We start from the raw sequence: 16,621 nt of genomic DNA on the forward strand, positions 1-16,621 counted from the left end.
CTTGACAAGGGACTAATATTCAATGGGAGAAAGATAGTCTCCTCAAGAAATAGTGTGGGGAAAACGAGATAGTCCCATGTAAAAGAATTAAAGTGGACTCCTATCTTACACCATTCAAAAAAATTAAAAAAAGATTGAAGAGTTAAATATAAGACCTGAAACTGTAAAGTTCCTAGAAGAAAACACAAGCTCCTTGACATAGCCTTGGTAACAATTTTTGGATGTGACACCAAAAGTCCAAGTAACAAATGTAAAAACAAGTTGGATGACATCAAATGAAAAGCTTCTACACAACACAAGAAGTAACAAACAAAAAAAGAGGCAAACTACAAAACATGAGAAAATATTTGCAACCATAAAAGGTTGATATCCAAAATATATAAGGAACACATACAACTCAAGACAAAGAAAACCCACAAATAATCCAATGAAAAAATGGGCACGGGACCTGAATAGGCATTTTTCCAAAGAAGACCTACAAATGGTCAACAGACACATGAAAAGACGCTCAACATCACTAGTTATCAGGGAAATGCCTATCAAAACCACCTGTTAGTATGGCTATTACAAAAAAGACAAGAGATAAACAAATACCGGCAAAAATTGGGAAAAAGGAACCCCTGTGCACTGTTGATGGGAATATAAATTGGTACAGCCACTACAGAGAACAGTATGGAAGTTTCTCAAAAAATTAAAAATAGGGGGCAGCTTCTGGCTCAGTTGGTAGAGCATGCAATTCTTGATCTCAGAGTTGTGGGTCTGAGTTGTGGAGTTGTGGGTTAGAGTCCCATGCTGAGTACAAAGATTACTTAATATCTTAAAAAAAAAAAAAGAAACTACCATATGATCCAGCAATCCCATGTCTGGGTATATAGCTAAAAGAATTTAAAGAATTTAAATCAGGATCTCAAAGGGATATCTGCACCGTCTGCAGCATTATTCACAATAGCCAAACATGGAAACAACCTAAGTGACTATCTGTGGATAAACAGTTAAAGACAATATGGCCTAAATACAATATTATTCAGTCATAAAAAGAAGGAAATCCAGCCATTTGTGACAATGTAGATGGACCGTGAGGACATTACACTGTGAAGTAAATCAGAGAAAGACAAACTTATTTCTTATTTCACTTATTTCTAAAACAAGCAAAGGGGCTCATGGGTGGTTCAGTCAGTTAAGTATCTGACTCTTGGTTCAACTCAGGCCATGATATCACAGTTCATGAGTTTGAGCCCTATATCGGGCTCAGCCCTCATAGCGTGGAGCCAACTTGGGATTCTCTCTCTCTCTCTCTCTCTCTCTCTCTCTCTCTCTCTCTCTCTCCTTTCTCTCTGATGTTCCCCCCCTCTCTGTCTCTCAGAAATAATAAACTTAAAAAAAATCAGTCAAATAAAAAACAAACAACAAAGCCAAACTCATAGAAATAGAGTAGAATCGTGGTTTCCAGGGGCTGGGGAAAGGGAAAATGGAGAGATGTTGATCAAATGGTACAAGTGATAAGATGAATAAATTCTGGGAATTTAATGTATAGCATTGTGACTCTAGTTAACAATACCATATTTTATACCTGAAAATTACTGAGACTAGATCTTAAATGTTTTCCCCCAACCAAAAAAAATTATAATTATGTCAAGTGATGGATGTGATAACTAACCTTATTGTGGTAATCATTTAACTTAAAAAATGCTACATTTCAATTATATCTCAATAAAACTGAAAAAAACCAACCCACATTTATCCAGAAGTTAGGTTTTGTTCTTGCAAGTACCCTTAGGGATTTGGGGGACGATTTACTTCTTCTCCCTTTCCCTGCTCTCATCCAAGGAGCATATAGAGATGTTGATGCAAAAATAAAAGCCAAGTGCAAGATTGTTCAATGCTTGCTAAGAGTACACACTCTGATGCAAAGTGCTGGACCTGGCCATGTTCAAGGATGAAGTGAGACTCCTCCTTATTTTCTCCTGCAGAATCTACTCCTTGGGACTCACCTAAAGCGTGGGCGTAAAGGCGCGAGATGGAGAGATCAAGAGGACCGTCAAAGAGAAGGAAAGAATGAATAGGGCAGGTCAAGCTCTAAGAAGGGCCTGAGTATACCAGGTCTATTAAAACAATTTTTTTTAGAGGGCGCCTGGGTGGCTCAGTCAGTTTCTGCTCAGGTCATGATCTCGCAGTTTGTGGGTTCAATCCCCATGTCAGGCTCTGTGCTGACAGCTAGGAGCCTGGAGCCTGCTTCAGATTCTTTGCCTCCCTCTCTGTCTCTGCCCCTCCCCGACTCTTGCGCATGCATGCTCTCCCTCTCTCTCTCTCCAAAATGAATAAACATTAAAAAAATTAAAATGTTTATTCACTTTGGAGAGATAGAGAGAGAGAGAGAGAGAGAGAGACCGTGTGTGAGCAGGGGGGGAGCAGAGAGAGTCGGAAGCAGGCTCTGCCCTGCCAGCGCAAAGCCCCACCTGATGTTGAAACTCATGAACCGCAAGATCATGACCTGAGCCCCAGTCAGACACTCAACCGACTAAGCCACCCAGGCTCCCCTACCAAATACATTTTTAGTAAATGGGACATACTTTTACCACCACCACCACCACCACAAAAAACCCTGTGATATCTAAAATTAAAATGTAACTGTACATACTATATTTTTATTTGCTAAATCTGATCATTCTAACTTGGACACCTTGCTCCCTGGGCAAAACTGAGGGTTTCAGTATAGAAGAAGGGTGATACAAATATTGAGTATGGGATGTACGACATCTGCCACAGATAAATACTATTATGCCCACCTTACAGATCAGAAGCTAAGGCTTAGAGAAAAGGAGGAATAAAGTTAGTAACTAGTAAGGGCTAAAGTTGGATTCGATTCCAGTGTCCACAAACCCAGTGTCATTTAGCCATTATGTTATTGGCCAGTGTGACTTGAGAAGTTTCAGAAAGCCACAGAGAGGTCAGGTTAAGGGCTGTTTAACATAGTGGCCAACTCGCCAGTGAAATGTGGCCCCAAAGGAAGTAACATTGTCACCAATCAAATTAACAACTCCTCCACTTAGAGCAGTGGGTCTCTACTGAAGGGGGACTGTGTCTCCGCAAGGGACATTTTGTCATTTTTAGAGACCCTTTTAGTTGCCACAACTGGGGAGGGCATGCTACTGGCCTCTAGAGCATAGAGGAGAGGGATAGTGCTAAATGTCCTACATTGCACAAAACAGCCCCTGCTCCAGAAGCATCTAGACCAAAACATCAGTACTGTGGAGGTTGGCAAATTCTGTCCTGGAGGAAAGAATTATGGGCATACTCCCTATCACAAACCCCCCAAATGCACAGAGGGAGCTTGGACAAAGACCCAAGCGTGAGAAATCCCCTATATCTAGGTCTTAGAGTAGACTCAGTCACATGCTATTTTCCTTCCCATATTTGCATATTTTAACTTTTCCTATGACACAGGAGTAAAAGAAAAGAATATTTCAGGAGAAGATGTCCTATAGCCAGAGAGACTAAGCCCTATAAAGGGATTTTAGAATTTACAATTGTGAGAACAGCTATTGGCACCATTGTGAAACTATTTAAAACAAATTGCAGTATGTACCCAAATGATTTAACATAGTTTAACTCTTCACTAAAGCCCAGCATAAGTAGAAGTAAATATGCTACTTAAAACCATATTTATAAAACCAAATAGAGACTCTACTTAGGTTCTGTGGCCCACCTGCCCTACCTCTGTCCTCTACATGGGGAATGAATCTAGAACATTAGGGTGTACACAAATTTGATCTTCCCAGATTGGCTTTGTTTTGGATTGAGGAACAGCCTGTGTCAAGGAAAGATTATTGATGTGTTGATTCATAGATCGATCTAAATTAATGTATGTATCCCCTTTCATAGATTATCTCCAAAGACAGCTAACATTTGCTTTATTAATGTGGCTAATGGATGACTGAGAGCAGAGAGCTAGAGTTAGGCTATTTTTCTACTTGTTAAAAATATATTGTTGATCAGAATCTAGGCACTGTGAGTTTTGAACTCACAGTTTCTTTCTCTTGGAGGGTTTATCCGATTACCTTGTTAGTCTTATGGGATGGTAACTTTTGATACTGACCGAACAAAGACACCAGGCTAAAGGTATCTCTATCCCTTGAGATTCTTGGTAGATTTCCAGCCCAAACCTTCTTGCTCTGTTGAGACCTTGCCAGATCTACAGTATTTAACAAGCCAATAGCTTTTGCAGGCTTGATTGGACCTTCACTGTTAGTCTAGCATTATTTACTCATCAAATCTATGCACCACCATTTGATTATGGAAGTGCTTATGTTAGCTGGAACCAGAATTTTAAACTTATTAAAGACGTGAATTCCAAGAGCCTTTTCCAAATGGGGTTCTAGCCAAGGGCTATTGGTTTCTTAAGAAACCAAAGGGCATGGTTGCAGAGAGAGCTCATTTCTAAAGTGGTCCAGTGGCAGTAATCCCAGGGAGAGGAACCAATGTGTATAGATCACCTACTCTGTTAGGTACTATACATTTCCTATCCACTTCTATCAAAACAAACCAACTTCTTCATTCCCATTGGAGAGATGAGGAAAATGATGTTGGGTATGTAACCTAATAAAGCATCAGCTTATTTATCTATAGGATGGGAGTAATGGTAGTACCCACCTCATGTATATATTGTGAGGATTGAATGGGAACCTAACTATAGGACAAAAGCATTAACTGTTGTTAGGTCTTAGTGACCCCAAGGCCTTTGTTCTTCCCACTAAACCATAAGACTGCCAAATAACAGGAATCACATTTTTTATCCATTTATTTACATGTAATCTTAGGGATGGCTCAGATACGCATTGGACTTTCCTTAATCCCCAAGTTTATTTTTTAATTTCTAGAACCCTCCCTCTGGCAGAGACCTCAAAATAGAAGGGGAAAAAATCTTAGACCAAGTAAGATGTGCATGCTATTCCCTAATCTTAAGGTATTCTTTCCTTCACAGTTTTAGAAAATCATGATTGTTTAGTCTGTCGTGCTTGGACTACAGCAAGACAAAGGAGCCATTATAGTTAGGCTGATTCTGTAGATACAGTACCTGGACAAGAATCCATTATTGGCTGGTGCCTTGTAACTATAATACCACAAACAGTTTGCTGTTGACTCTGTTCTAGAATGGCTACTCCCAGTGTTGCCGGATGCTGAATATTATAAAAAGGATATGCCGCCTTTAAAAAAAGTTAACAATAGTAATCTTCGACACACACACACACACACACACACACACACACACACACACACACACAGAGTCACAAGACTCTGGGAGTCAGAAGACTTCCTCCAGGAAGCCTTCCTTGACTCCACTCTGCACCCAATTGTGTTGGTTGCCCACACCCAATTCCCTATGGGCCCCTGATCATACCATTTTGCATACTATTACAATCACCTATGAACTTGACTGACTCCCTGATTTGACTGCAAACTTCTAGGGGATGGAGTCCATTTCTGAGACTCTGGTATTCCTATCACCTGGCACATTACAGGTAATAACTTGATAAATTAATAATTGATAAATAATTCACTTAATAAAGAAATGAAAAGCATGTGAAAAACTAAGGAAATAAGAATGAACACATAGTGTATTTGGCATTGGAGAGAATGAAGAGAATTTTGAATGTGGGAGATGGTGGTCCTGGGATTTATTAAGCAGTGAGGGTAGCTAGAATATAGAACCTTAAGTATGCAGACCTCATAATGTGGACAGAACCATTTTTTCCCCACATTTTTTACTGTTGTAAAACATGTATTATATAAAGTTTGCATTAAGCATATACAATTCAGGGGCATTAATTGCATTCACCAGTATATATTTCCAAAACTATTCAAGCCAAATAGAATCTCAGTAACCTTTAAGCAAGAAGTCCTGATTCTCTTCTTCCCCTGACGACTTGTCATCTACTTCCTGTCTCTGTGCAGTTGCCTATTCTAGACATTTCCTAGTGGAATCATACAGTATTTGTCTTTTTGCGTCTGGCTTATTTAAAATTTTTTTTCAACGTTTTTTATTTATTTTTGGGACAGAGAGAGACAGAGCATGAACGGGGGAGGGGCAGAGAGAGAGGGAGACACAGAATCGGAAACAGGCTCCAGGCTCCGAGCCATCAGCCCAGAGCCTGACGCGGGGCTCGAACTCACGGACCGCGAGATCGTGACCTGGCTGAAGTCGGACGCTTAACCGACTGCGCCACCCAGGCGCCCCTCATCTGGCTTATTTTACTTAGCAAAACACTTCCAAGGTTTATTCACAATGCGGCAGGAGGACAATTTTTAAGCAGAGGAGTTAAAGAGAGACAGCAATATCTTGCAAAGACAACGTGAGAAGGCGCATATCCATACATTTAAGTGGTGAGAAACCTAAACATTTCACAAGTGTGTCACCAAATCTTGATCAATATATAGAATTCAAGTTTGCTCGGACTGAGGGCACACATAGTTTAACACACACAGTGAAACCTGTCAGACAGTGACACCCGTTACAATGACATGGCCAATGTGCAATACAACGGGGAGAAAGGACAGGAGTAGTGGACATCATGTTGGAAAGCAAGCCAAGGGTGTGCTAACTGCGGATGCTTTGGGATATGAGCACCGCTGTGCTCCAGCAGTGGTTATGGGCTAATTACTGCTGGCTTGTTTACTAACTTGTATAGCCTTTAATACTTTTTAGTGGCCGCCCAAAATGCTTGAATTTGAGAGTGTGCTATGTATGCAAAAAATACGTGATCCAACGTAGAGTCATAATGTGCCCCCATTTAATTTGTGAAAAGTCAACTCTACATGCCCAGGAGAGACAGAGACAGAGACAGAGACAGAGGGGGGAAGAGAGAAAAAAGGGAAAACAATTTTAAATTATACAAGTGACTGATTGCCATTTCACTCAATGGGCTTATGCTCCAGAACGGATAGAAGCTGGGAGATACGCATCTCTTTTTTCCGTTTCCATAGTGTGATCTTCCTGTTGAGATTGTGAGTCCAAAGTTTAAAAGTAAGTACTTTTCATCCAATGCCATCATGCAAGAGAAGCTACTACTTCTCTTCATCTGTGGCTCAAGTGAAGAAATATCAGTGTTTTCAAAATCAGCCCTCTTGGGACTTACTGCAAGGGGGTGTATCACTTTTTAATGTGGCACATCTCCAATACATTTTCTGGCATATTTTGACCAGACACAAGTTTCGCCTTATGGGCTGAATTTAGAACCTAATGTCTCTTCCACTTCTAGGTTCATTCATCTTCATGACAGGATATGGTGGAAAAGCCCTAATATCCTGCAAGGTTTCTTGAATATAGTGGGCAGTGCCATTGCGATGTGGGGGTTTCAGGTAGCAGAAATGAACTAGAGCCTGTTTACTAACTTGTATAGCCTTTACTACTTTTTAGAGCCAGCTCAGGCTTAAAAAAGGTAAGGCATTAGTTGAGAGTATTTTATAAAGGTGTGGATTTGTACATGCAGGTATGAACATGCAAAGGACACAGAAATGCCTTCCGAGAGGATAGCAGGCTTTCCTCTAAGTGCGTCTCAAGCTGTAATGTGCACCTTATTAAAAATGCATCCTTATTCAGTAGGTCTAGGCTGGGGCCTGAGATTGTGTATCGTGTAACAAGCTTCCAGGTAATGTTCATACGGCTGTTCCTCTGACAGCTATTTTAGTAGAAAAATTCAAATGTCAACTATCAAATTTTGACACCATCCGGTCTCTGACGTTTTCACTTCCTAGATTCAAACTCCCAAGAGAGGGTGTGAATGCCCTAGCTTAGGGAGTCAGGTCATGAAATAGCAAAAACACTACCACCAGCAGCATACAATGAATGTTTACTCCGAGCCTATCACTGTGCTATACAATTTATAAGTATCATCTTTAATCTGCACACCAGCCTTTGGAAGAGAGGGAACAAAAACAGGTTCTTAGACAAGCCCAGTGACTTTTTCAAGGTCACAGAGGTAACAGGTGTCAGAGCTGGGCTTTGAACTCACACTGCCTGTCTGTGGAGCCCCCATCTCTAATTAACTTTAAGGTTTAGCAGAGGAGCTGGGATCCCTCGTGATAAGGAGGGAGGGTAGATCCCAGAGGAAGAATCACAGTCACCTGGGAAGTTGCACACTATAAGATTTAATATATCGGTACTACATTAGTATTTATGAATCGTTATCAAGGTGGAGACCAGTTCGATTACTGGAGTTTTAGTAATTTTCCAAAAAATTCCACAACTTTTTCCACTCAAGTTCAGAAAAAGGACACCAGTGCCATATAAGAAAGCAAGGTATACATGTATAACAGATAAAAGCTGGTGCAGAGGGGACAGTTTAAGATGGCACCATCTTGCTACTTAAAGTGTGGGCCGGGGACAAGAAACAAAGGCATGCCCTGGCAATGTGTTACAAACGCAAGTTGTCAGACTCTGGGCCTCAGAGCTCGCGACAATCAGAACCTGCACGTTAAGGCAGCTCCCAGGGGTGCATAGAGTTCGGATCAGCCAACCCTACCTGAAGTTCCACAAGCAGGTCCAGACAGTCGCGGTCTGTCTCACGGTGATCTAGCCCAGAGAAACTGTGTGCTATGGCTACCCCATGGCCGGACAACTGGCCAAATGCCCCCCTTTCAAGAGACAGGCAGGCACACTGAAAAAGGAGGAAGAGGATTCCCAGATGAAGGGGACATGCAGGGGAGGGGCCAGCCATAGCTCACTTGTTCTCGTGTCTCACGATGTATAGGAGCATCAGCTGACAATTTAGAACAAACAACCATTGGGTTCACCTTCAGGTGTTCTGATTTAGGTGCTTCATTCCTCCTCAGTCTTCAATGTGCCTAAGTATCAGTTAAGGATCTCATGCAAATGCAGATTCTGATTCAGTAGATCAGTGCTGATCAATAATCTGTTCTCAGCTGTCCATATCCTGACTTGGTTGAGTTATCTTTACTTCAATATTATTATTCAGGGCAATTTTGAAAAAGAATTTACCTCCCCAAATCCTCTCAAGAATCTGCTGAGACTGTTAAAATGTTAAAACAGCTAGAGCTTGTTAGTCTATAATTTTGTCTTATCTGAACCTGGAAAACACGTCCTGCAGAGTCAGGTGATTTTTCTTCTTCATTTGGTATTTGTTATGGGTTGAATTCGCCTCTCCCCAAAAAGATATGTGGAATTGTAATACTCAGTACCTGAGAAGGTAACCTTACTTGGAAATTGAGTCTTTCTTTAGAGATGTGAAGTCGAGTTTAGACGGGCCCTGTACTGATATGACTAGTGTCCTTATAAAAAATGGCAATTTGGGGGCACCTAGGCAGTTCAGTCCAATATCGGCTCAGGTTATGATTTAGTGGTTCGAGGGTTTGCATCCCACATCAGGCTCTGTGCTGACAGCTTGGAGCCTGGAGCCTGCTTCAGATTCTGTGCCTCCCTCTCTCTCTGCCCCTCCCCTGCTCACACTCTCTCTCAAGAATAAATAAAAAACATTAAAAAATTTAAAGTAAAGGGTCAATTTGGACACGGGGACATGCAGACAGGGAGAACGCAATATGAAGATGGGGGGTAGAAGACACGGTGATGTGTCTACAAGCCACAAAATGCTGAAGGTTGATAGCAAACTTCCAGAAACCAGGTGAGAGGCATGAAACAGACTCCCCCTCCCAGCCTCCGCAGGAACCAGCTCTGCCATCACCCTATCTGGACTCCAGAAAGCTGAGGCAACACATTTCTGTTATTTAAATCACAGTTTGTGGTTCTTTATTTATGCAGCCCTAGAAAAACTACCATGCAATTCCACAAGCACTTGCTAGACAAAGAATTGGTTACGGATTCTAAATGGAACACATATTTAAATAAGACATGGTCCCTGTTCTCTAAGAGCTCACAGACTAATGGCACACACACACGCGCGTGCGCGCACACACACACACACACACACACACACACCCGGTATCAATCTGGGAGGGATCTAAGAAATTTTCACTGAATAGGTAGGGTGTGAATTAGAAACTAAAATGTTTGTTCAAGTCATGCCATTGCCTAAAAATCCATTGGCAGGTTTTAATGATTCACTCTTACATAATTAAAAACCTAATAATTCAAATAGTGCTTAAAGATCAGGTTAGCCTTGAAATATTTTTCTCCTTCATCTGCATGCAGTCGCATTATAAGAAGAAATAATTTCTGACAATGTATTCAATTTTCTGAGCCCTAAGGGGCTGAAATTTGCTAATGGTTCAGCTCCAGGTGGGTAACATCATTGCCTTTTTTTTTTAAGAACGAATTTCATCCATTCTCAATCATCTTCATTGCGCCGTGAATGGAAGCAAATCATTAGGGTTCAGAATATTATTCTGCCAAGGAAATAATTTATGTTGCCTGGAGCCAGAGATCTCAAAATAATAAATAACATTTGTAGGACATGCAACAAAGAATGCCTAAAGCAGTTTCTTTATTTTATTTCAACTCAGGCTTGTAATTTCTCATCGCAGAACATCTCAGTAAAGACCAAAAGAAGGGCTTTGTAAGGCCAGATGAGGCTCCAATTGTACCTTTGCCTTTAAGCCTAAAACACTAAGCCAGCTTTCTATTTTATTGGGGGAAGAGGGCTTGTATCTCTACAAAAGTCATTCCTGATCTGGGCTCAGTACAGAAATGGCGGGGTTAACCCAGCAGATCGCTTCCATTTTGAAGTTGTGAGCTCTATTTATTAAAATGTCTGGTCTCTTTGGTGATTGGCTGGGGAGGAGAGCTGCCAAATAAAATAAAGGCTATGAAATGGAACATACACATACTAAAAATTATTTGCGATTTAGCTCAACTTCAGATTTAACCGGACACCCTTCTATTTGTTCAATCTGGCAACTCTAAACACAGCACAAGTGAAATTACACCGTGGGGTCGAGAGCCTTGAGCCTGGCATCACTTCTTGAATGGAAAGTATGAACAATACAGAAAAGGCAAGACACGAGCTTTAGAATCATTCAAATCTGGGGGATATTTCTGGTCCTGTACCTGATTATGTGGCTCTGGGCAATGTACCTGAGCAGTCCCTCCAGGTTTCTATTTTCTCATCTGTAACGTGGGTATATGTAACGCTTGCCTCTTCTGCTTGTCAGGATTAAGTTCTAGCCCAGTTCAGTGTAGCGCAGAGCAATGATGGAGGCTGAGGAAAAAGGTATAACCAGGAATCCTGAACCTGCCTTTATTTAAAATTTTAATATTTTGTTCGTCACGATTTTCTTTGCCTAAGTTTTTATTTTAAAAAAGGACTGCTTTAAATATTGTTTACCTTGTCAGCTGGGTTTTCTTTTTTCTTTTTTTTAAGTTTATTCACTGAGAGGGAGAGGGAAAGAGGGAGAGAGGGAGAGAGAGAGAATCCCAAGCAGGCTCCGCACTGTCAGCGTACAGCCTGATAAGGGGCTTGAACCCAAGAACCATAAGATCACGACCCGAGACGAAGTTGGATGCTTAACAGACTGAGCCATCCAGGTGCCTCTCAGCTTGATTTTTTAAGCCCCTTTATATTTTTCACCTGAGAAGGAAGCTCATCACATCACACTGATCCTGGTCCTGGCACTCAGTGCCTATTAAATATTACTATTTAGTATTTTAATTGTATTAACATTTAAATTTAATAATAACATTAAATATTATTAATAACACCTCTTTTATATTACACTTCCTTGTAGTGTCACATTAGAAACAGTAATGGCAAGAAACACTTGTAAGAGCTTATTATGTCCCCAGCACTGTGCTAACCTCCTTAAGTGCATACTTTTATTGAACTCTTACAATACTATGAGATTGTTAAAATTACTATTATCTCTTTTACAGAAAAGTGAACTTTTAAAAAATTTAAACAATTTCCCCAAGAAGACAGAGCTAACAAATCAAGGTTTTGGACATTCAAAATTGATTTTTTTTTTCTTCCTTGTAGGGCTACTGAAATTTGTACACACAGGATTTGAATTCATTGTCACATAGCGGTCCATCAGAAACCTCCTGCCTGTGATAACCCAAGAAGGCCTCTAGGTGTCCTCGTTGACCAATTTTGTAAAAGCCGGACTTGCAGGCCAGAGAAAAGCACTTTTTAGGAAAGGTGTTTCCCAGCCAGGCTCTTCAGAAGAACTTCCATACATTTTGTGCATGTTTTCAGACCAAATTAGGTGTGCTCTAGAAGGTGCCTGGTCTGAAGAAAAACCCCGGATTGAGCAGGGCAAACCTCTTCATGGGCCCAGAGAGTGTGATATTTACCTTTAACCAACTTCAAGAACTTCTCAGGTGTCTGTTATTGTCCTACCGGCCAGTGGGCGGTGGCCTGTGTATCTATGGTACATGCTCTGAATTTCATGATTTCGTTTGGTGTTGCTTGGAGATTTTTTTTCCAGGATGCCCTAAATGTATCTACTTTTTTTTTTTCAAGTTAATGACAAAAAATTTGGCAGTTACAGCTGTTTCTCGTACTTAACCTAGCACCTTGATTTTCCTTTGTTGAATCTGGCCACTCCTCTGCATTCTTCTGCACAGAAAAAGGCAGGTGTCGTCTTGGAGCCAGCAGCCGGGGCCAAGCCCAGAGTGAAGCAAGAGAGGCCTCTAGGGTACCCACTTTAAGGAGGCTCTCAGGCTCCTGCAAGTGCCTGTTGCCCTAGTTCAGGCCTTGCAGGAGAGCTCTGGCCCCCAGGTCTGGAAAACACCTTACTCAGCTTCACTCCGTGGGTTAAATAAGCCTTGGTGCCTCCTCCATCCATGGCAGCTTCCAGAGTGACGCACATTCATTCTTTGCAAAGGTTCTGTTCTATGCATTTGTGAATTGCAGTCTAGGCCTGGGTACCTTCTACATATGCAACTTGGGTAAAGCACTTAACCTCCCTGAGCTTTTGTTTGGGATTAACATTTGCAAATTTGCTGTAAGGATTCAACAGGAAAAAAATATTCCAGTCTTCCAGTAGGTCCCTGACAGTGCCTGAGATGTAATCGGCTCTCCACAATGATGAATATTTTCAAGAGTGTTGTCATTTCTGTGCCTAAACGAAGGCAGTACCAATCCTCAGAAACCCCAACTTTCTAGATCTCATGTAAAATTAAACATCACCTTTTTCTTCCAGGAAATAATGTATCTCACAAAGCACCTGCCAGAGACTAGATGTTATACCTCTCCGTTTACATGCAATATCTTGTTCAGCCCACAAATATCCTTGTGTGGTGGGTACTAGCGGGGAAACTGAGGCCAGGGAGGTTAGAAAACTTACTCTAGATCATACGACAATTAAGTGCTGAGGCTGGGATTGATTTCAAGCCCGCCGCCTGTCTCCAGGTCTGCCTGACTTCAAAGCCCATGCACTTAACCACTGCTTTATGAAGATGGTGATGTCTACCCTGACACCCAGTATCTTCTGATAATTGAAGGGCTGTGGAGAATGCCCTTCCCAGTCTCTGGGAAATTTGCCTGATGAGATCTTTCTCTGACTTTCCAGTCTTTAATCTCCTTATGGAGCCAATCTCTTTCGAAATGAGGAGAGGACAACGTAAAACATGGTTTTCTAGGGAAAGTTAAGCATTCGTTTTGCAAGGGAGCAGGGGTGATAGGCTGCACTGGCTAGTTTAATTCACTGTTCACAACGTTTTGAGTACATTCCTCAAATGCATTGGCTCTTTTCCTCCATCTTTTTGCGAAGAGAATTTTCCCCCCGTTGGCCATTCATTAGCAACATCTTGAAGCTACATTCCAATCAGAAGTGTCTGAAGCACTTATCTTGAAAACCCACACACTGCAGGCTGCCCTGGACTGTCTTTTTGGCCATTTTCTTCTTGCTGATCAGATGTCCACCCCTCCCCTTGACCTTTGCTCCTTCTTCCTTCTGGGGCAGCTCTTTTGTTTTGTTCCTTCGTCTTTTCATTTTCTTTGGTTTCCATTTGAGAGAGGTGCTTGATGAGCAATTACTTTTTATAATGTCATGGTTAATAAAGAACATGAGGTCTGGACTCAGACAAACAGGTTTGAATTTTGGTTTTACAACTTACTGCGTGGCCATGTAACTGAGGTCAGAGGTAACCTTTCTGAGCCGCTTTCTTTACATTCTTTTCTGGGATAAGACCACCTTTGTCACAGAGTTGTAGGAAGGATTAAATCAAATGACAGCACTTAGCCCGGTTGTTGGGACTATAGCAAGAGCTCAAAAATGGCAGCGTTCTTTCTACTTTCCTGTTTCTTCAATCCTGGAATACATCCTCCTATTCTTTAAGTTTCTGAAACTAACTAAGCTGGTTTTAGCTTTAGGACTTTGGCAAATGCCATGATGATATTCTTTTAAGCCTGGAAGAGCTTCTTTCCCTTCGTGTTTAACTGGACCTTCTCTTACCAACCCCCATGTCTGGGCTGAAGCATCACTGCCCCAAACGCCACACTATGTCCCAGCAACCTTTGGTATTTTCTACATCCTTTCTTTTCTCACCACACTTGGCTTTCATAAGACAAGTTACTCACATTGGTCACATCTGTTTCTCCCTCCTTGATTGGACTGTTGGCTTCAGGAAAACATTCTATCCTCACCGCCTAGGACAATGACTGACATATAGTTGATGTTCTAATATTTGCTGCATGTACGCTTTTTCAAATCACATACCATCTCTCCCCCACCGTCAAGAAACAATCATCTCCTATATTTTTCCCTTTGGACTCTTCAAAATGAGACATCTCTGCTGGAACACTGGAAGGCAACACCCATAAAGTGGATTTAACACCTTTTCCCAGGTGAGATGCCCAGGGTTTCTCAATGGGGTCACTTTGGGCGGTTTGGATAGAACCACTGTTTGTTGTGTGGGACCATCCCGTATCTTATAGCTGTTTAATGTCCATAGTCCCTAAATGCCAGTAGTATTTCCAAATCATTGGGGGATCCAAAGTGTAGCAACACATTTCCAAATGCCCCGAAGTAGGTGGTACAGCCCCAGTTGAAAATCACAGAACTTTTAAACCTTTGGGACTTCATAAGTGTAACAAGCATTTAAGGAGAGATCATTATCTAAAACTCAGCAGTTAGGTCAGCTTCCACCCCCATTTCCCTGGTCCCAATACACCCTTATCGTCAAGACGGCTACTATTCAAAAGCAAAACAAAAGGGAGAAAATGTGTTTGTGTGTGTGCTAACGTTAAGAATCAGCTAAGTATTGGAGTGCCTGGGTGGCTCAGTTGGTTAACTGTCCAACCCCTGATTTTGGTTCAAGTCATGATCTCATGGTCATGGTATGGAGCCCCATGTTGGGCTCTGTGCTGGGCTCGGAGCCTGCTTAAGATTCTCTCCGTCTCCCTCTCCCTCTCTCTCTTTCTCCCTCTGCCCCTTCCCTGCTTGTGCTTTCTCTCTCTCAAAGAGATAGACATATAGATAGATAGATAGAAGATAGATAAATGTTAAAAGAATCAGCTAAGTATTGCCAAAATAAATCTTGTTGCATATTTCCTATTTTCTTTTGCAGGGAGATAGATTCATGAATCATGAAAAGTAGAAGAGGTTGGAAGTATTAGAAGGATTTTTTGGGACTGGGCTCAGATTCTAAGAGGAGACTAATCCCTGATTCGCTCTTTCCAAGGAGAATCAAGAGTGAAAACTCACAAGCACATACAGCTGATAGAGGTCTATTCAGAGAGGAGTCCTTGGGGTTATGTTAGAAGAGCATATAAACTTCTTATTATCATACTGTCCTGAACCATCAGAAATGGGGAAAGATCAATAGATATTTTCAGTGCTACTGATCAATATTTAGTTCATTATGGTTACCTGTGATTGTAACAAGTATATTCACTGGTGTGAGACATTTTATTGACTTGAAAAGAATTTAACAAATGTACTTGGTCCACTGATGAGCTCACACAGCAATAAATAATGCAGTCCAGCAGGCTGCAAGCCTGGGTAGTAACCCAGAGAAGGGTTATCTTCATCTGTGTTCAGACCGAGACTTGCCTCTGCCTTTTTGCCACTGGTAATGGAAAAAAACAACAAAACAAAACAAAACAAAACAACCAGTAACAGCTGAGCTTAGCATGTGTTCACTCCATTTTCATTAACATATTTTTAAAAAATCTTGTTTGCTCCCCTGACTGTATAGAAATTGTTCATGGAACAAGGCTGCAGTAGTTAGGATTTAGTGTCTGCCAAGCCAAAATCTATCTCCTGCTTTTCTCTTAAGAGCTGCATGACTTTTGACAAATTACTTGACCTTCCCAATTTTCAAATTCAGTGCCATGGAGATAATAGCAAGTCACTGGGCTGTTGTGGGGAGTAAAGCAGTAGGTACACATGCGAAGCATTTTAGCACACCGGCCTGGCACACATTGAACTAGAATTCTATGAATGTCAACTCCTTTTTGCAGCAGGACATGCTTTTCTTTCTGCTGTTCCAGGGTTGGCGCAAAAATGGGGGTGGAGAGGAGGCAGAAAAGTCCCATAAGGATCCAGAGGAGGGGACTGGACTAGAATAGGAAACATGAGAAACACAGGAGACAAGGGGCTTGACACACTTTGAGCCGAAAGAGGAGTCGAGTTCTGTATCCTTTTCTGGGCTCTGTGTATATGTTAAAACTTTTTTCTCACTGAAAATGAACTGCATCCCCATGCCCTG

Source organism: Lynx rufus, unplaced genomic scaffold (genome assembly GCF_022079265.1).
Source record: "Lynx rufus isolate CCGP_SWC_20201006 ecotype Redwood Valley unplaced genomic scaffold, mLynRuf1.p SCAF_4, whole genome shotgun sequence".
Taxonomy (NCBI): domain Eukaryota; kingdom Metazoa; phylum Chordata; class Mammalia; order Carnivora; family Felidae; genus Lynx; species Lynx rufus.